The sequence below is a fragment of the Vulpes lagopus genome, chromosome 5 (assembly GCF_018345385.1).
Source record: "Vulpes lagopus strain Blue_001 chromosome 5, ASM1834538v1, whole genome shotgun sequence".
NCBI classification, from domain to species: Eukaryota; Metazoa; Chordata; class Mammalia; order Carnivora; family Canidae; genus Vulpes; species Vulpes lagopus.
In genome coordinates, this window is record NC_054828.1 from 58,020,251 (window position 1) to 58,043,051 (window position 22,801).

General features: G+C 37.3%; 1 protein-coding gene across 7 annotated transcripts in view; it reads right to left on the reverse strand.

Moving 5' to 3' along the window:
* FRS2 (fibroblast growth factor receptor substrate 2) overlaps nucleotides 1–22,801 on the reverse strand; it is a 113,265-nt gene that overhangs the window by 23,005 nt on the left and 67,459 nt on the right. For 2 of the 7 annotated variants that reach the window (XM_041754919.1, XM_041754916.1), the window contains exon 4: nucleotides 170–270. The exons of the other annotated variants lie outside the window; for them this stretch is intronic. The gene's annotated coding sequence lies outside the window, so the exon portion shown is untranslated. The remainder of the gene's footprint in view (nucleotides 1–169; nucleotides 271–22,801) is intronic. 7 annotated transcript variants of the gene reach the window in all.

A 22,801-nucleotide genomic window follows, 5' to 3' on the forward strand; every position in this document is an offset into this window, starting at 1 on the left:
AGCATCTATCCATGAATATGGTAGTATCTGCATATTTCTAAGTAGATGTTTCTTCCTTAAGGTTTCTTCTTTTACTAGGGACTATGTTGGTGAGTCACTTTGCAATTCATAACCATCTAACCACCACCCTCCTTTTTAAACTCTTCAAAAAATCAATTACATTACTTACACACTTCAATATCTGGTACTTTATTTTCTGGAAACTCTTTATGTCTAATCTAAATTCCTGGTACTGCAATTTAAACCAGATTCCTCTCATTTCTGTTTTCTCTGTAAGAGATAAGTAAAACCAGCATGATCAAGAAAAATTAAGCACATACTTATGTATATTTAAACTGTTATCAATTCATTTTCCTGTGGATAAATCTAAAATATTAGCAAAGTAACATTTCCTTATTTCAGATATAGCTGTTTTACTTAAGCCAGCAAAAATTACTTAGTACATAACAATGATTTGTAAAGTTATCAATATTGAGAGAATAAAAGAATAAAAAATTGAGTTCATTCACTTCTCCATCTTCACACTGAAGTATTCAACAAGCATTTTCTGAGCACCAACTCTCTTTGCCAGGCACTGAGTTAAATGCTAGAAATAAGAAACACACATATTCCCTGATATCAAGGAATTTACTGTTTAGTGAGAGAGGCAGACAAGAAAATGAAAACATGGTTGGGTTACAAGCCCAAAGGCCAGTGTAATCAGAACATCTATTTCACAGCAGAAGGAAAGACAAATGACAGGAAGCCTCCTGAGAAAGGTAACCTCTAAGTCAAGTCCTAAAAGACTGAGGGGAGTTTGCGAGGGCAAAGGCAACCCAGATCAAGAAGAGTACATGCAAAAGCACAGAAGCATAAAAGGACACGGCCTGCTCCAGACACAGCAAGTAATTCCTTACAGCTGGAATGCAGGGTATGCATGGGAAAATATTAAGAGATAGGTAGGAAGACAGGCTCATGCCATTTCATGAAGGGCCAGTTTGCACTTCCACAATTCCCATTCTCCCCTATAATCTTAAAGATGCCACTAATGTCTTACCACAATACTGTCCTATAGAGGAAAAGAATCTAGGATCCATACAAGGAGAACTTTTAATTCCTAAGAATACAATTAATGGTATTTTACAGTCTATGATGCCCAAAGCCTAACCTATCAGTCACAGCACCTATCTATAAACATAAGCATTCTCCCAACAGCATTTGGACCTGCCTGCAATGAGTGTCACTAACAGATGCTGATCTAAATCTCAGCTACTCCTTCCAGACCTAAAAAAAAGTTATCCACTTTAACCTCATATTTCACATTGAATTTGAAGAAATTCCTTTCAATCATACATTTTGGCTTTAAGAATGAAATGAAATAATCTATATAGTTTTATCTTTACCATTTATCTACCTATCAACAATTATATGTGTGCACTTAGCAAATACTCGAAAATGGTACTGAAATGCCTTGCTAAAAATAAAACAAGAGAAATTAAAATAGAAGATGATATAAAACACCACTCTACCTTAATTATACTGGTCATAATTCAATCCTGGAGTCATCTATAACCTTGAAATATATTTGTACCTAGAAACACTGGTGATGAAATTTATACAATTAAGTCTGAGTGTCCATATCTCTGACCTAAGAAATAAAAAGACAACTACAGATGTGCAAACCCAGCAGATGAGTCACTCTGCCTTAGCTAACTCAATAATGTAATTAGCCCCAATGGGCAACAATCCCAGCACCTTCAATCATAGGAAAAAAATATCATCAACCTTGGGAACTCTCAAAGAAACTCTTAGTTCAGTACTTTATGTTGTGATATAAAAATATGTACAAGGAAATCAAATACTGCCCTCCAGCAACATCAAAGTGATGAACATTCTATGTGACAGATCACGTAACTCACTCCACTAAAAACCCATAGCCTGCACCACAGAAAGAAGACATGTAAGATAGCAGTAAGAAAGTACAGGCATTCTCCAGAAAACATTTATCATGAACTCTGAAAATTGAAATAAATATATTTAATCTTATGGAGATGGTGCATTCAATTTTCTGTATTAACTGCATATTAGAATTCCATGTTCATATTCTTCAGCTCAGGCATTTCTATATGTTAACTCCTACAACTGTGTCAAATTAACAAATGATTGCTTAATCCTCATAATAAACCTCTAGTTTATAAGTTTCCTAATAGACAATAGTCCACTAGCCCAGACTGAACTCTAACATAATAAATATTTAACCTATGAGGTTTTATCAAACTGAGCAACAGCAGTAAAATCTAAGTATGAATTTATATTTTGCTTAGTAGGTACACCAAATAGTTCTTAATAAGCATCTGGCTTAATTCTGTAAAACAACAAAACAGTAAACACAAGCCACTCTAACTTCAAACTTCATGTTAAATATGAAACACATTCAGTATCAATCAAGCTGTAAATATCCACAAAAATAATACAAGACATGCAAGAAAATCTCTATAGGGGCAGCCCGGGTGGCTCAGCGGTTTAGCGACACCTTCAGCCCAGGGCCTGATCCTGGGGACCCAGGATAGAGTCCCACGTTGGGCTCCCTGCATGGAACCTGCTTCTCTCTCTGCCTGTGTCTCTGCCTCTCTCTCTCTGTGTCTCTCATGAATAAATAAAATCTTAAAAAAAAAAATCTCTATAGGTATCTTTGCTTTTTCTATTATATACTTATCCTAGAACTAAATAAACATTAATGAAGGATATCAGAGAAGGAAATAAAGTGGTAATTTTCAAAACTGAATATTTAAGTATACAAGTAGAATATATCATAAATCTGTATTACCAAACACAGGTGGGTATCATGCTAGTACTAGATTCATATTCAAAAGGCTAAATATTGGCACACGTATATAAAGTGTACACACAATCTGCCTAAAGTAAGGTTAGGCAAATGCCAAGCAACTCTAAATAACCCTCAAAACAAATTGCTTCATGAATAGCTCATCAGTTTCAGCATTTAACTCAATCTCAAATGCTCTTAAACATATTCTCAAAGGAAAATAAACGTGATTATTTTCTACTTTTGAAGCAATGCATTAAAAAATTACTGTTATAACCTAGCATTAAAATTACCTGATTGAAGGACACCACTAATAAAAATGGTTGATATGTGTGTTTCTTAACACTCCTCAACCTCACAAATGCCACCCAACACACAAAGGTAACCAGAAATATTTACATCAGAGTACATCTATCCATTTGATGAACTTTTATGGGGCCATTAATAAGCACTGTTAACGAACACTTAATGACAAAAAAAAAATGTTTGTGGTATAAAGTTAAGCAGAAACAAAGAAGAAAACTATTCTTATAAAATGCAATATGGTATCCTGGATTGGATTCTGGAACAGAAAAGGGACATCAGTGGATAAACTAGGGTAATCCAAATAAAATCTGTAGTCCATAGTATTATGCCAGTGTTAATTTCTTAGTTTGGAAATATGTACCATAGTTACATAAGATTCGCATTAGGGAAGGCCAGGTAAAGGGCACAGGAAAATTTCTGTACTATCGTTCCAACTTTTCTATGACTCTAAAATTGTTCTGAAAACAAAAAGCTTACATTAAAAATTACTCTCTGTGCCCAGTAGCAAATATAAGAGGCTTCTCATTTTTAAAAATAACATTCACACTTATTTTTCTCTTTCCCACCCCTACACACAATACATATACCCAGAAAAAGAGACTAGACTAAAACACACTAAAATATTAACATTGGTTCACCACTGGCAGGATGAAGAGCAAATTTTTCTCTTTATATTTTCTACAGTATAAACTGCTTTTATAATCAACAATAAATTATTAGCTAAAGAATATACAAATCAATACTTTATTAAAAACTTCTTTTGAAAGAAAAGCTATAAATGTCTGAGCAGAGCCCAAAGGCAGACTGCATACAAAACAGGTTAGGGCAGAGTGTGAAGAATGCAGTGGCCAAGGGAAATTGCCAGGAGTATTTAAGTAGGCATAACCTAATTAGTAAATGCTGGAAACCTGCCAATACACAGAACTTAACATCCACTTTGAGGCTAAAGGTGCTCACAGCCAGCAAAGTTATGCTCAGAATTCATGTCTTAGGGCAATGTCCTGAAAGGCTCCTGTAATACTAAGACTTTGTGGAGATACATAGCTTGGGTTTATTACAAAGATAATGCAGTTGGGCGTGCCTGATTAGCTCAGTTGGTGGAACAGAGATTAAATAAATAAATTCTTTAAAAAAATAATAGAAATGCAGTTGGACATCTGGTGCACAACTGCCCACTGAAAGCTTTTGGAACATTTTTAGTACCATGTTATGCTCTTTAGGTATTTCTCCTCTTTTTTCTTCTCTAGCACCTTCTTACAACCTGTGCTCAATTCTTAGCCCTAAGGCCTAAAAATGTCACTCCAGGATGATCAGGATCTAGAGAACACGGGGTCTCTATTTCAGATATCTGAAATATCTGAAACCTTATTTCAGAATATCTGAAAGGTATCACAAAAGTTATTATTCAGATATTTTCAGGGCAAAATATGTTCTAAAACTCTAATAAGCAATAAGAGGGGGAAATTAATCAATAACAAATGTTTCTCACTCAAAAATGAAAAAATAAAATACATTTTGTCCCTTAGAGGAAGTGCCAGTGGAATCAGAGAGACCACATTTTGACAGAATTTCTTCCAAGCTGTAATCAGGGTGATTTATTTGTATCAGGCTGTCTGTCCCTACTGAAATAGCACTATATGGCCAGTTCTGGGTTTTGTGTCATTTTTTTTAAAGTTTTTAAATTATTTTTTTATGGTCACCCTTATTCTCAATTGATAGTACAGCAGGTCCTAGAACTGTCATTTAAACATGTATGTGCATTCTTTTTTACTCTTGAATTCTTGTGAACTCTATAATGAGACAACTAAACCTATTAAGAATAGGTGCAAAATACAGCCCTGTACTCAGACAATGTAATATTTTATGTTAAAATATGTGATATTTACTTCATGAGCTTCATTACAGCAATTTTAAGCATCAAAAGGCTTATGTGCTTACTTTCTAGTCATAGTTACGTTTAAGAAAATAAAGGTGACCAAAAGTGATCCTCAGGTATTGAGGCCACAATAACAATGTATGACTGCTGTTGTTATTACTTTGAATACCAATGGAGATACACATTGTTTTTCATCAAAGCTAAGACACAACTGATTTTAAGGCTAATAATTTATACACCAGTAAGAAAAGAAGTTGCCAGTTGAACTAAGACATGATTGTACTTACACAATGATTGTAAGTACACCTAAATTTCTATAAATAAAATTGGAAAAAGTCTCTTAGAATCAATGAAGTATATTATACAGTCAATGAAAACTATCAACTCATTACAAATAATATGAAGGGAATTATGTTAAGAAAATTTGTTTTCGGGGATCCCTGGGTGGCTCAGCGGTTTAGTGCCTCCCTTCGGTCCAGGGCATGATCCTGGAGTCCCGGGATTGAGTCCCGCGTCGAGCTCCCTGCATGGAGCCTGCTTCTTCCTCTGCCTGTGCCTCTGCCTCTCTCTTTCTGTGTGTGTCTCTCATGAATAAATAAATAAAATCTTTAAAAAAAAATTTTTTTTCTCTGCTCCTTCTCAGATGCTAGAAGATAGTTACCATCAAGTGACAGGATTTCAGAGAGTACAAAACCCAGTGTTCTTTTGAGTCTTGATAAATATTTGTCTAGAGAAATCTTTCAGTGTAGACTGCTGGGAACTATTTTCTTCATTCTTCAAGTGGAGAAATGAAGTGAAAAAATTAATTGAAGTTTTACTAAAAGCCAAATTTAGAATACTTTCCCTGTCTACCACTTTTAACAAAAACAGTATGTACTGTTTTATAGTTTGTTTTCCTTTAGTTTTACCTTGATCTTAACCTCAGGATATCAATCATCCAAGGTCAAGGTAATTCTGAAGAACTATCTTCAAAAGTACAGCTACAATGACTGGGGATATTCCCTTTTAGCACAACTTAGATAAAATATAATTTTAAAGCAATGGTGAGAATATTTCTTTTTTTAAAGGCAAATGTGGAGAAAACAAATGTCTATAGAAAACAGTGAGAATTTCTAAGATGTTTTACCCTGTCTCACTTTCACAATATTTTTTCCACCAGTACTGGCTGAAAAGCTATCTACTTTACTTTTTCAAAAAGAAATCTGTGAACTTAATTCAACAGTTAGCTACAAAGAATATTAGTCTCATTTAATTAGGTATGTGTAACATTCTTGTCAAAGTCTTAAATATTTTCTACATGCAAATTACAAATGTGAAATCTCTGAAACTATGAATCCTGCGATATGTAAGGCATAATGCAGCTAAGGCAAGATTTTAATTCTCATATAGTTGATAAATGGCCTACAACAGCTCTTCTGTCTTAATATATTTTAGTATGCCATATCAGAATCTAAAATGAAAGGTCTTGTTTTTAGCATTCTAAACACCTCCAGCAGAAGGCAGTATCAATCTCTGATAATGCCAGTAGGCAGCATGACAGAATGAAAATATCATGGGGTTTTAGGGCAACAGAAATCTGAATTCATATTTAACCTCTCTGAATCTATGTTTCCTCATAGGTAAGTTTAAAAACACCACCAACAACAACTTCTTATAGTTATTACAGGTTTGGAGGCTGTTGCAGTCATAAAAATTGTGGGGTGGGTCTGAATTAGGGTAGTAAACAATGAAAATGGAGGAAGATGGATTAGAGCAAAACATAAAAGTTAGCATTAATAATACTTGATGACTGATTAAACTGGAAAGAAAGCAAGACTCAAGGAATGTACATTTACTGAGCTGGGCTGGGCAACACAGGAAGGACACAAGGCTTAGAGAAGCAGGTAAGCCCAGTTTTGAATGCATTGTGATGCCTTTGAGATATCCATCTGGGAATAGGCAACAGGCAAACAGAAATACAGGTACGGAGGTGGGAAAAAGATCTGAGTTGGAGATATAAATCTAGGTCATCAACTTATGGATGCAAGGTATGAGACAAGATGAGAGTGCCCAATGAGAAGTAAGACCTACAGAAACTCAAATACCAGTATTTAAGAGAACTTCAGAGGAAGGGGAAGTCCACAAAAGAGACTGGACAGGCACCGTCCAAGAACCCAAAAGAAAATCTTCAAGACTGTGCCATCACAAAAGCCTAGGGAACAGAATGATTCAAGGTGAGATGGGATAAGAAACAGTGTCTAATTGGTAAGACTGCAGAAACCAGGGAAAGTTAGTTTGAAGAAAAGAGTTATTTAGCAGTAAGGAAAAGCAGAGCAAAAAGAGTCAGCTGTCATCAAATTTCTTTCTGCTTCATGGAATAATAGAATTAACTTGCTCCTTGCTCCTGAAAACAGAAACTGGACCAAACCCCAGAAGTCTGTGAGAATAAAACAGACTTCATCTTCTAAAAAGAAACGAGTTCCCAGTCACTAACAATGTCCCACTACTAGTCTGAAGTTGATGAGATGACTTTGACCTTTTTTAAGATTTTATTTATGAGGCAGCCCCAGTGGCTCAGCGGTTTAGTGCCACCTTCAGTCCAGGGCGTGATCCTGGGGACCTGGGATCGAGTCCCACGTCGGGCTCCCTGCATGGAGCCTGCTTCTCCCTCTGCCTGTGTCTCTGCCTCTCTCTCTCACGTATGTCTCTCTGTGTGTCTCTCATGAAGAAATAAATAAAATCTTTAAAAACATATTTTTTATTTATGTATTCATTTATGTATTTATTTATTTAGAGCAAACGAACAGGGGAGGAGGAACAAAAGGAAAGGGAGAAGGAGACTCCCCGCTGAGCAGGGAATCCCCTGCGGGACTCAATCCAAGCACCCTGGGATCATCACCTGAGCTGAAGGCAGAGGTTTAACCGACTAAACCACCTAGATGCCCCTACCTTTTTTCAGTTGAAGTAATTTTCTAGGACTAAACTAAATCTTAAACACTTGCATTAAAAGGACAAAGGGAAAGATACAACAAAAAAAGCTCTTAAATATTTAGAAATATATCGGGATCCCTGGGTGGCACAGCGGTTTGGCGCCTGCCTTTGGCCCAGGGCGCGATCCTGGAGACCTGGGATCGAATCCCACATCAGGCTCCCGGTGCATGGAGCCTGCTTCTCCCTCCGCCTGTGTCTCTGCCTCTCTCTCTCTCTCTGTGACTATCATAAATAAATAAAAAATTTAAAAAAAAAAAGAAATATAATGGTTCTTTGAATTTTTAAAAATCATATTCAATTAATTCTAAGTAAAACACATAAAAAATAAAGGCCTTTTTTATAAAGATGGATTTATTTTAGAGAGAGAGAGAGCACACACACATGAGCAGAGGGGAGGGATAGAGGGAGAGGGAGAGAGAGAATCTCAAGCAGACTCCCTGCTGAATGTGGAGCCTGATGTGGGGCTCAATCTCACCACCCTGAAATCATGACTTGAACCAAAATCAAGAGTCAGAAGCTTAACCAACTGAGCTACCCACGTGCCCCCAATAAAATGTGTTTTTAACCTTGTGAGTCTAAAGTAAAATATTTTTCTTTTAAGATTTTAATTTATTTGAGAGAGAGTGAGAGCACAAGTAGGGGAAGGGGCAGAGGGAAAGGGAGAAGTAGGCTCCCTGCTGAGCCAGGAGCCTGACATGGGGCTCTATGTGGGGCTTGATCCCAGGACCTCAGGATCATGACCTGAGCTAAAGCAGATGCTTAACCACCTGCCACCCAGGCACCCCAAAGGAAAACATTAAATATGATATAAAAATTTCTAGGAAGTGGTCCAAGAGAATGCATAGGAAGACCCTGAACTTACTTCCTCCCATGGACATACCAAATCTACAGCTATATATGAAAAAATTCCCACTAAAAAACTAAAAACTAGCTATCTGGAACAGCTCCCTCCAAAAGGGATAAAAGAACCACATACAGTGGCCCTTACCTTCTCAACTCCCTCCAAAAGGGATAAAAGGGCCACATACAGTGGCCACATACCTTCTCAACCCCCACCACAACCACCCACAATAAGGAGCAATCTCATAGTTTGGAGCCTCTCCCCACGGAGTGAAAAGTCTGTGCCCAACTTCAGGCACTCTAATCTTGGGGCCTTCACCAGAGAGACAAGTCCCCACAAATATCTGGCTCTGGAAACCAATAGGGTTTATGTCTAGGGAACCTGGGGAGCTGTGGGGATCTTATCCCTTGTCTTACCACTTATCCCTAAATCCAGTACAAATGCAGCAGTTTGAGAGGTAACTGGATTGTATGTGGAGGAGATTTATTCACTAATCTTAAAGTATCTGCTAGAGAAGCAAGGACCAGTTGGGAGTTTCTCTGTGGAGAGAGATCCCAGCAAATGCCATTCTTGTGGCACATTCTCCCTCTACGTTACCATTGCAGGCAGGCACATGCAGACACAGGCCTGCCAAAGCCATGGGCATGCCCCACCCCCAAGGCTTCTTGCCTTGCTACAACTATAGGCTTGTTCTGCCCTTGGCACTCTCTAGCAGTCTCACTAAAGCCCATGGGTAAGCACAGTCCACACAGGGGATGTCCCTTGATCACCTGGCCCTGGGAGCCAAAGGGACTCCACAGGACTATAAAAATCAGAAAGACAGTTCTAGGCAGGTTGCTGCACCCAAGGCACTGCACAGACAGCAAACAGAAACATAACCTCAGTACCAGGAGGGACAGGATTCAGGTTTGCCACAGGGGTTACAGAGGTGCTTTCAGGGAACATAAGCAGGGAGAAACCATCTGTGTACCCTCCGTGGGTTGTACCACGCATTGCTGGTCATTCCTAGAAATGAGCTTTCAGACTCCTCTGAAGCCCTGATTTTTGCAAGTGTGGCCCATGGGACACCTCCAGATCTGCTAGTCTGGAAGTCAGCAGGGTTTATGACTACAAATACCTCAAGACTATATATATTCTCATACTTCAAAAGCCTGAGAATCTGGCTTCCAATGGGCCTGAAACCAGGTACTGACTGAGATCACTCCCTCTGGAACACTGGCAGGTCTTGGGACATCTTCATCAACTAGGACCTATCGAGAGTAAATCAGACTACTCAGAAAATCACAAAAGTTTCAAAAACAACCAAGAGCTAGAGCACGGTTGAACAATAAGTTCATCATCTATACAAGGCCATTCCTTCAAGACTGAGAGAGATAGGTGATTTATCTACTACATAGAAACATGCAGAAAGATATGCAAAATGAGGAAACAGAGGAATATGTTCCAAATGAAAGAACAAGATAAAAACCCCAGGAAAGACCTTAATAAAAATTTTTTTTTTAATTTTTATTTATTTATGATAGTCACAGAGAGAGAGAGAGAGAGGCAGAGACAGGCAGAGGGAGAAGCAGGCTCCATGCACCGGGAGCCTGATGTGGGATTCGATCCCAGGTCTCCAGGATCGCGCCCTGGGCCAAAGACAAGCGCCAAACCGCTGTGCCACCCAGGGATCCCAGGAAAGACCTTAATAAAACAGAGATAAGATAATTTACCTAATAAAGAGATCAAAGTAATGGTCATAAAGAAGTTCACCAATCAAAAGAATGGATGAACCAGTGAAAACTTTACCAAAGAGATGGAAAATATAAGAAAGTACCAGACAGAAGTCACCAAGCTGAAGAATATAATGAAATGTAATACACACTGGAAGGGTTCAACAGCAGACTAGATGAAGCAGAAGAAAGGATCAGCAACCTGGAAGACAGAGCAGCGGAACAAACCCAAACAGAGCAGCGGAACAAACCCAAACAGAGCAACAATCAATCAATCAACCAATCAATCAATTCAAAGTGAGGACAGCTTACGGGACTGATAAGAAAAAAATCAAGCAAACCAACATTTGTATTACAAAGGTTCCAAAAGGAGAAGAGAGAAAGAGAAAGGGGCAGAAAACTTATTTGAAGAAATAATGGCTGAAAGTTTCCCTAGCTTGGATAAGGAAACAGACATCCAGGTGTAGAAGGCACAGAGAGTTCCAACTAAGATGAACCCAAAGGGTCCAGACCAAGACAGATTATAATTAAAATGTCAAAAGTTAAAGCCGGGAAAAGAGTACGAAAAGAGCAACTAATAAGAAAACACAAAGTAAAAATGTCACTGGTAAAGGTGAAAATATAACTACTTGTAAGCTAGAATGAAGAAGACAAAAGTAGAAATTAATTACAACTATGATAATTTGTTAAGGAACACACCAAATAAAAAGATGTAAAATATGACATCAAAAACATAAAATGTGGGAAGGGAGAAGCAAAAGTCTAGAGCTCTTAGAATGCATTTAAATTTAAGCTTGCCGTCAGCTTAAAATAGGCTGTTAAATATACAGGCTGTTCTATATGAACCACATGGTAACCACAAAGCAAAAAACTATAACAGAGCCACAAAAGATAATGAAAAAAAACCCTAAGCACAACACTAAAGAAAGGCATCAAAACACAAGGGAAGAGAGAATAAGAGAAGAAGAAAGAAGAACTACAAAAACAGCCAGGAAACAATGAATAAAATGGCAATAAAGACATATCTACCAATAATTACTTTAAATGTAAGTAAACTAAATTCTCCAATCATCAGACAAAGAATGACTGATAGATTTTTTTTTTTTTAAGGACTCATCTATATGTTGCCTACAAGAGACTCACTTCAGATCTAAAGGCATACAGAGACTGACAGTGAAGGGATGGAAAAAAGACATTCCATGTACATAGAAATAGAAAGAAGGCTGGTATAGCCATACTCCTATCAGACAAAAAGTGTAATAAAAGACAATGATATTACATAATAATAAAGAGATCAATTTGAGAATATAAGACATGTAAATATTTATTCATTACCAAAGGAGCACCTAAATATATAGAGAAAATATTACCTAAAGACAAAAATTGATAGCAATACAGTAATAGCAGAGAATTTTATATCAGTGGATAGATAATCTAGACAGAAAATAAAGGAAATACTTATTTAAATGACACATTAGACTAGATGGACTTAATAGATACATACAGAACAATCTAATCAAAAGCAGCAGAATATAGCTTCTTCTCAAGTACACAGGGAACATTCTCCAGGATAAATCATATCTTGGGCCACCAAACAAATCTTAACAAATTTAAGAAGACTGAGGTGCTGAGGAGTACCTGGGTGGCTCAGTCAATTAAGTGTCTGCCTTCACTCAGGTCATGATCTCGGGGTCCTGGAGTCAAGGCCCACCTCGGGCCCCATGCTCAGTGGGGAGTCTGCTTCTCCCTTTGCTCACCCCCCTCTTGTGTGCACTCCCTCTCTTTCAAATAAATAAATAAAATATTTTTAAAAACTTAAGAGGACTGAAATAAAAAGCATCTTTCTCAACCACAATGGTATGAAACTAGAAATTAGTTAAGAAGAAAACTAGAAAAATTGCAAATGTGTGACAATTAAACATGTTGTTGAACCAAGGGCCAATGAAGATATTAAAAAGACAATTAAAGAAAAATACCTTGAGACAAATGAAAATGGAAATTCAACCATCCAAAAATCTATGGGATGTAGCAAAAGCAGTTCTAGTAGGAAAGTTCATAATGACACAGGCCTACCTCAAGAAAGAGGAGAAAGATCAATCTAATTTTATACTTAAAGGGACTAGAAAAAAAAAAAAAGAACAAAGCTCAAAATTAGTAGAAGGAAGGAAATAATAACGATCAGAGTGCAAATAAATGAGAGACTAAAACAAACAAACAAACAAACAAACAAAAGATCAATGAAACTAAGAGCTAGTTCTTTGGAAATATAAACAAAATTTAACCTAGACTTGCCAGGAAAAAGGCTCAAATAAGAATCAGAAATAAAAGAGAAGTTACAACTGATACCACAGAAATACAAAAGATCATAAGACACTACTATGAACAATTATAATCCAACAAATTGGACAAAGAAGAAATGGATAATTTAGAAACACACTTCCAAGACTAAATCAAAAAGAAATAAAATCTGAATAGACCAATTATTACTAGTAAGAAGACTGAATCATTAATAGAAAACCTCCCAACAAACAAAAGTACAGAACCGGACTTCAGTGGTAAACTTTACCAAGCATTCAAAGAATACTTAATAATGTATCATTTTACGTTTAATAACGTATTCTCTCCACAAAGCTGAAGAGGAGGGAATGCTTCCAATCTCATTTACAAGGCCAACATTATGACGTACTAAAACTGAAGACACCACACAAAAAGGAAGTTACAAAAAAAAAAAAAAAAAAAAAAGAAGTTACAGGCCAAGATCTGTAATGAACACAGATGCAAAAATCCTCCACAAAATACTAGCAAACCGAATTCAACAATACAGTAAATGGATCATGCATCAGGATCAATCTGCAAATCAATCAAAATGATACACCATAATAACACATAACAGATGGAAACTAGACTCATTATGGTGATAACTTTGTGGTATATACAAATATTAAATTATGTTGGATACCTGAAACTAATATATAGCAATTTTACATCAATTAAAAAAAAAGCTTTTCAGGTGCTCTTGACTGACTCAGTAGATGGAACATGTGATTCTTGATCTTGAGGTTGTAGTTCAAGCCCCATGCTGAGTGTAGATTATTTTAAAAAACAAAATCTTCAAAAAAAAAAAAAACTTTTAAGTCTTAACCAAATTTTATGTTTGATTTTTAGCTGTAATAATCTTGTTTAGTTTAATGTCATTAAAACCTACTCAACTGAGTTTTTATGACTACTACTAAAAAAGTAATTCTTCTTTTTAAAGCTCAAGCACATCAATTTGTTTCATTATTTTTATGGTAGAGTTTAAAAGTTATTTGCAATTTTGGCTATTTTCCATTTGACCCTCCAGAGCCACTCTGCTCTGTTCGCTAGAAGCCTGAGCTGCATGGAATGCCAAGAGACCAGGCTGGCTGTGGCTCCAGTCCCTACTAAAGCTTTTCTGACGGCTCCTATCAGGCAATCTTCTCCCGTAAGTATGGCCTTTGTTGCTTCAAGTAATCAATCATTCCCTCCACTGTCCCGTTCAGATCCAGAAGCGGTAACAGCTTCTTGCTATCGCTAGCTAACCTGGTCATCGTTACTTGCTGGTTTCCTTTAACCTGCCTACACTTTGCAAATAATCCCTTCACTGACTTCTTTTCTATTACACTTGTCCTAGTCCTATTTCTTGCCAGAACCTTGACTGATACAAGTTGCTACTATATTTTCAATATAGTAATTATATGTTGCACTCTAACCACTGGAGAAAATACCTTATGAGAAAAGAGCCATGGTAACGAGCTTTTACATTTCTTACTCAAACCAACTAAATTCCTAAGAATAGAAAACAAAAACTACCAACCTAAAAATAATTAAAAGGGAAAATGATTTTTTTTTACTAATTTTTAGGAAAAAGATCTCTTTAACTTTGCTAAATTTTATTATGATTAGTACCTCCAAATCTTTTTTTTTTTACATTTTTTATTTATTTATGATAGTCATACACAGAGAGAGAGAGAGAGAGAGAGAGAGAGAGGCAGAGACACAGGCAGAGGGAGAAGCAGGCTCCATGCACCGGGAGCCCGACGTGGGATTCGATCCCAGGTCTCCAGGATCGCACCCTGGGCCAAAGGCAGGCGCTAAACCGCTGTGCCACCCAGGGATCCCAGTACCTCCAAATCTTATAGTCATCCTTGACACCTCACTCTCTCACTATGCAATCTATCAATCTTTTCAGATCTCTCTTCAAAATATACCTCCATCTATTCATCCTTTCAGATAGATCTACCTTCAAAATACATACCAATTTTGGGCAGCCCAGGTGGCTCGGCGGTTTAGTGCCGCCTTTGGCCCAGGGCCTGATCCTGGGGAGCCAGGATCAAGTCCCACGTCGGGCTCCCTGCATGGAGCCTGCTTCTCCCTCTGCCTGTGTCTCTGTCTCTCTCTCTCAATCTCTCTCTCTCTCTGTTTCTCATGACTAAATAAATAAAATCTTTTAAAAAATACATACCAATTTCAACCACTGCTTAGCATTCCTACCACTAATTCTCTGGTTCAAGTTACCATCATTTGTCTGAATTTTTGCAATAGGCTTCTCATTAATCTCTGCCTCTGCTCTTGCCCTGCTCCAGTCTTCTCTGAACGGAGCAACCAGATTATTTCTATCAAAAAGTGTTACTGAATTTTTTTAATGATAAAAAAAAATCATGACCCACACACAACGTAAAATAAACATATGTCCAAGATATTATTTAAGTCATTAACTAATAAGGGAGTCATTAAAATGTTACAACAGATTCAAAGAAAAATTCTAAGAACCACACACCCTCAAATAATAGGGAATTCTGGTGTGAATTTACAAATAGATGTAAAATGGGTATATTCACAGGGCAATAATAAATTGTATTCTACTGGTCACAATTAATTTGCATTCCTATGACTAAGATTTGTGCACATTTTTTAACAGTTTTCTACAAATTATAGAATTCCAAAGTAACTCAAAGAAAATGAGACGGCAGTAAATCCAATGGATGAGCAAGATAAAAACCTGCTTATCATTTTTTGCCCATTTCAAAGCTGTCCACAACTTTTCCAGACAAAATCTTGCATGTCTCCTTCTATTCTCCCTGAAAGCATAAAATTAGAGACTTTCTAATGGCCTGGACTACAAGATCCTAAATATTTTAATACTGTTTCCTGCCCTTCCAGCTCCACATCTGATCTCAGGTACCTGTGTTCCAGCCACACTGGCCTCCTGGCTGTTTCTGAAGACACTAAGCATGCTCCTACTTCAGGGCATTTGCAACCTTTGTCCAATCTGAAACATTCTTCTCCAGATACTCTTGCTTCCTCACTTACTATTGGGCACTTTCCTGAGCACCTTTTATAAAACAGATAAACCTCTACCCCACAATGGCCCTCTTTTTCCCCTTTCTCTTCTTATACTGCTATATTACTCTCAAATGACTTATTACCAACTAGCATGGTAACATGTTGACTTATTTTTGGATTCCCTGTTTCTCTCCTCCATAGACATCACAAAATGTAAACTCCATAGAGGGCAAAGACTTTTTTTTGTTTTTTTTTGTTTGTTTGTTTGTTTGTTTTCTTCACTGCTATAGCCCCACTGTCTATACTAAGTGCTCAGTAAGTTTCAGTTGAATGAATGAATAAGTACTAGATAATGTTTCAAAATTACAACATACTTAGCCCCTGAATTTCTTTTTTTTTTTTTTTAAGATTTATTTATTTATGGGGGGGGGGGGAGGGTGGCGGGCAGAGACACAGGCAGTGGGAGAAACAGGCTCTATTTAGGGAATCCCGATGTGGGACTAGATCCCGGGACACCAGGATCGCGCCCTGGGCCAAAGGCAGGCGCCAAACCGCTGAGCCACCCAGGGATCCCCCCTGAATTTCTTCAACATAAAAACATATCAAATAAAACTACAACCAAATAATCCTACCTTTTTACTAATTAACATGTTACTTAATAGTTATTTATTAAGATTATCTTTTTAAATGGAGGTCAAAATTTATTACTTAGATTGGTCTGAACACTGAGTTATTTCATGAAAAATGCTTTAAAATTTAGCATATGGTGTCACAAAATTTATCTTAGAAGCCATGTTATCACATGGCTTCTAAGTGAGCAAGTATACTTACAAGACTTAACTGGCACCAGATGTCCTCCTTTTCATAATACATAGATTCAAAGACTGTCATTTGGATTGTAATTATACCAGATGTGATACCTCAAGAGTCTAACTGGGCCACTCAGTTGCCAAGTTGTATTATTTCTACCAAGCTATGTCATTCCTTGAAGTTCTACAGTCTTGGCATAGGCCTAGGTGAAGATGAACAGATTTCTTGGATTGAAACTTCTATTTATATTAGATTTCTTATTCTAAACCTTTCCCTAAGCTCTTGTAATTTTTAACTTTAAAAGATGCCTAATATTAAATTGGTATTTTCTTTGAATAACACCTGAATTACCTGCTATACACCATTCTATACCAGTATCTTTGGTCTAATTTTGGGGGGGTTTTTTGGTCTTATTATTTGGAAGATATTTCTGCTAAAAGAGGAGTATGGGGCAGCCCCGGTGGCTCAGCGGTTTAGCGCCGCTCTTCAGCCCAGGGCGTGATCCTGGAGACCAGGGATCGAGTCCCACATCAGGCTCCCTGCATAGAGCCTGCTTCTCCCTCTGCCTGTGTCTCTGCCTCTCTTCTCTATCTCTGTGTCTCTCATGAATAAATAAATAAAATCTTAAAAAAAAAAAAAAAGAGGAGTATGATTATGCAAATGGAAAGCATGAGTTTGGAATACCACAGGCCACTGGAATGATTTAGCTATTAATATTAGTTAGCTTCTTCAAATATTTTCTTTCTTTACACTAGTTGACTCAAAAAAATCTGGGCACCTGGGTGGCTCAGATGGCTGAGCATCTGCCTTCGGCTCAGGTTGTGATCTCCAGGTCCCAGAATCAAGCCCTACATCAGGCTCCCAGCTCAACAGGGAGTCTGGTTCTCCCTCTGCCTCTCCTCCTCTTTGTGCTCTGTCTCTCTCTCTCAAATAAATAAATTCTTTAAAAAAAATTCAAAGGACAAAAGAGATCATCTTTTTTCTTTTTCCATTCCATCTACAAATAAACCAAAAGTAAAGTTAATAAAATAAGGCTTTGTTCGTCTTCATCACAGTTGCAACTGTTTAATAAGATTGGATTTGTTAGCATGCACATTTTCAGTTTTTAATTAAAATGCTACAAATTAATGTTTATTTTGTCAAAACTAAGTATGTCTGTTAGTTTTTACTTTTTTTGTTGTTGTTGTTGTCTGTTAGTAGGGGAAAATATCCAGTATATGCTTCCCACCTTCTCCCCTCAACAATAAAATAGGTGGGTTAGAGGCAATAAATGCTGTTTTCCCGATATACAGTCCCAATGACACTAGCTTTAGTAATAAAAAGATAACCAAATCACCATTCAAGTACCCAAGGCAAATTTTTTTTTTTAAGATTTTATTTATTTATTCATGAGAGACACACACACACACACAGAGAGAGAGAGAGAGAGAGAGAGAGAGAGAGGCAGAGACACAGGTAGAGATAAGCAGGGTCCTTGCAAGGAGCCCGATGCGGGACCGATCCCAGGACTCCAGGATCATGCCCTGAGCCTGGCAGGCGCTAAACCGCTGAGCCACCCAGGGATCCCCCCCAAGGCAAATTTATTCTGAAAAATAGAGAAATCAGTTACTCACTGTTTGAAACCAATACCTTTCTTTAAATTATTAAAAATGTGTTAAGATTAAACTAAGGTAACATTGTGTGTTACCTATACTCAAAAAAATTAAGAATGTGGTAAGACTGAGATCCCTTGGCAGCTCAGTTGGTTGGGTGACCTAACTCTTGATTTCAGCTCAAGTCATGATCTCAGAGTCGTAAGATCAAGCCCTGCAGAGGGGTCCACATTCAGCAGGGAGTCTGCTTGAGATTCTCTCCCTCTCCCTTCTCTTCTGTGCCACCTCCCAGCTCGTGCATGCCTGTGGACATACTTTCTCCCTCTCAAATGAATAAATCTTTACCAAAAAAATGTGGTAAGATTATATCAAAAAATAAGAAAGGATTTTCAAGTAACAAATTATACATTCTAAGAAATGGTCAATGTTTTTTTTAAAAAAGATTTTATTTATTTATTCATGAGACACACAGAGAGGCAGACACAGGCAGAGGGAGGAGAAGCAGGCTCCATACAGGACCCCAACACGGGACTGGATCCTAGAACTCCACTGGGATCATGTCCCGAGGCGAAGGCAGCCACTCAACCGCTGAGCCACCCAGGTGTCCCGAAATGGTCAATATTTTAAATAAAAAATTTGATTTAAAGATAAAAAATTCAAAATGATCCTGAAAAGGATTTAAGATCAATAAATACAACTTTTTACCATTTGTGAGTAGGCCAAAAGTTGGCATTAAATACAAAATAATAAATGTTGGGCCTAGGGATCCCTGGGTGGCGCAGCGGTTTGGCGCCTGCCTTTGGCCCAGGGCGCGATCCTGGAGACCCGGGATCGAATCCCACGTCAGGCTCCCGGTGCATGGAGCCTGCTTCTCCCTCTGCCTGTGTCTCTGCCTCTCTCTCTCTCTCTCTGTGACTATCATAAATAAATAAAAATTAAAAAAAAAAAAAAATTTTAAAAAAATAAATAAATAAATAAATGTTGGGCCTGTTTATAAGAATCAATTATGCAACACCCTCAAGCAAATTGCTCTTTTACTAGATTTTTAAAAACTTAGGTTGGTCCAGGAGTAAATGTATTTAAGAGTGGAATATGAGCAAATATCTGGTAAAAGTTGCTAAGTATGTGATTTCTGGGTTTAAAAACATACTTCAGGGACTCAGTGTTTTGTTTTTTAAATAGACTTTACTTTTAAAAACAGTTTCAGATTTAGAGAAAAACTGATAATAGTACAGAATTCCCATATACTGACTCCACAGCTGGTGTTACATTTTAATAACATCTTACATTAGTATGGCACATTAATAAACTAATACAGATATATAATTATTAACTAAAATCCATACTTTTGGGGCACGTGGGTAGCTCGGTGGTTGAGTGTCTGCCATTGGCTCAGGTCCTGATCCTGGGGTCCTGGAATCGAATCTCCTGGAATCTCCCTTGCAGGGAGCCTGCTTTTCCCTTTCCATAGGTCTTTGACTCTCTCTCTGTCTCTCTCATGAATGAATGAATAAAAACTTTTAAAAAATCAAATCAGGGATCCCTGGGGGGCTCAGTGGTTTAGCGCCTGCCTTCGGCCCAGGGCATAATCCTGGAGTCCCAGGATCGAATCCCACATTGGGCTCCCTGCATGGAGCCTGCTTCTCCCTATGCCCGTGTCTCTGCCTGTTCTCTCCCTCTATCTCATGAATAAATAAAATCTTAAAAAAAAAAATCAAATCAAATCTATACTTTTTTCAAAGTTTTCACACAATATGTTTTGTTGCAGAATCCTATTCAGGATACCATATTACATTTAGTTATAGCCCCTTAGGCTCCTTTTGGCTACAGTGTTTCAGATTTTCCTTCTTTTTTTGAAACCCTGACAGTCTGGGGGAATACTGGTCAAGTATTTTGTAGAATGTCCTTCTACTGCAATTTCTCTGGTGATTTTCTCATAATCAGACTGGGGTCATGGGTTTTAGGGAGGAAGACCACAGGGATAAAGTGCCATTTTCATTACAGCATATCTTTGGAACTATCCATATGACTTATCACTATTGACCTGGCTTAGGTAGTTTTTATCAGATTTCTCCACTATAAAATTACTCTTCCCAATCTCCTTTCATTAGTGGACTCTTTAAAAGGAAGTCATTATGCAGAGACCATGCTCAAAGAGTGGGGTTGAAGATGGAGTACCAACATAAATTATTTGGAGTTCTTTTGCACAGGAGATTTGTCTCTTCACCATTTATTTATTCAACAATGTATTTATACCACACGGAGCCATGGGTATATACTCTGCATTAGAATTCAATACTACTTTTACACTTATTTTCTTGCTTACATTATTCCACCTTTGACCACTGGGAGTTCTTTCAGTTGCCTCCTATGTCCCTTTGACATAGTCTCATCACTTTCAGTTTGTTTAAAAGCACTTTTTGGCACTTTAAGATGCTCTAGGCCGATCTCCCATATTTCTTGCCTCAGTCCTTGAATCAGCCATTTTCCAAGGAGCCCTGGTTTCTTCTACTAGATAATTGTATTAGAAACCAAAATCTGAGAACCAGGTGTGTTCTTGCTACTGGGATGTCACTGCTTCCAGGAGGGCCTATTTTTAACTGATTTTATGTTATTTTGGGGTAATTTGTAGAATAAGATATAGAAATACAGTCATGCATGGACTGTACTAGGCCTATGGAGTGTTAAAATTAGTTAATGCAATTATTAATGTATTTATCATCATTTTATAGATTTGTTTTGAAAGTAAGCTGGAAACCATAAAGGAGACTGAATTTTTAAAAATATTTAAAATTTTTTAAAAAATAAAAACCAGGACATGTCCCCCCACTTTTTTTTAAAAGGAAAGGGGGACAGATGTATGTCAGAAATAAATATGAAATGTAATCATGACTTCTGTAGGTCAGCAAGCAGTTTAGCAACTTTTTGGTGTCAGGGACCCCTTTACACTTTAAAAAAATTTACTTACATATTTTTATAAGTTTTTAAAGATTTTATTTATTTGAGAGAGAGAGAAAGAGAGAGAGAGAGCACAAACAGGGGGAGGGGCAGAGGGAGAAGGAGAAGCAGGCTCCTCCCTGAGCAGGGAGCCCAATGCGGTGCTTGATCCCAGGACCCTTAGATCATGACCTGAGCTGAAGGCAGACTCTTAACGGACTGAGCCAGCCAGGAACCCTGAGAAATTTTTCGAATAATTTTAACTGGGTTATTATCTATTGATATTTCTCAAATTATAAGTTAAATGTGAGAAATGTTTAAAACATTTATTAATTTATTTAAAAGGATAAGCCCATTATGTGTTACTATAAATAATACCTATATGAAAAAACCTGTTTAAAAATTTATTTTCCAAAAAACTTGATAAGATAAATATTATATTTTTGCAAATATCTGTAATATCTGACTTTATAGAAGACTAGATTCTTTTTTTAAATTCAATTAATTAAAATATAACGTATTACTGGTTTCGGAGGTAGAGCTAAGTGATTCATCAGTCTTATATAATACCCAGTGCTCATTATATCACATGCCCCCCTTGATGTCCATCACTCAGTTCCCCCCGCCCCCCTCCAGCAACCCTCAGTTTGTTTTCTATGATTAAAAGTCTCTTATGGTTTGTCTCCCTCTCTGATTTCATCTTGGTTTATTTTTTCCTCTCTTCCCCTATGATCTTTAAGACAACCGGATTTTTAAGACTGATTCTGCAATTTGTTGTTTTGGTTAAAGTATGTAAGTATACGAAGAAAATCTAGCCTCACACAGATATATAGTTGGGAAAGAGAATATTTTAATAATTATTTCAAATAACTGTTGATATTCCTGATACCACACCTGAACTCAACAAATGGCAGTTTCCTGGAGGCTAGATACACTGTGGATTCTAAAACCCCATCAAAGAACTTTTCATGTTCTATTACATTAAACTCCATTGGTTTATCTTGCATTCTGAATGCAAGTAGTATCATTACATGTTGGTCATCTGGAAAATATTGAATCATGCAAGTGTTCCAAATTGACAGAGTTCAGAATACAAGATGAAGAAAAAGAAAATCACATTCTTTAATATCATTACACACCTCACAAGAAAAGCCTTTAAGTATCTGAGAAGCTGTCAAGCTCACGGTATTAGGTACAAGTTTTCCAAAATTCTAAATTTTACTGGAAAGTTTTATTTATTTATTTTTAATGACTGGGTACAAATACAGATGTTTTTCTTGAAGTGTTGGGTTCACTTGGTTCCTTTTTGAGAAAAATGAATGTCAAATACATAAGTTCAAATAATGGAAGTTTGCCTCTCCTGTTTTTTCAAGGAAAAAAAAAAAGGAATGGGTACAGATAAAATCAGCTAGTCCAGCTCATATCTCAGCTGAGCAAGTACTTTTTCTGAGGATGATTTGTCATGCTTCAGTATACAGGGCAAGTACTCAGAATCAAGATCTAATGAAATTAGTACTTTTATTGCTTCATCAAGGACATTCTTTTTTTTAAGATTTTATTTATTTATTCGACAGAGAAAAAGCGCACACAAGAAGGGGGAAGGGACAGAGGGAGAGGGAGAGGGAAAGGCAGATTCCTCACCCAACCGGG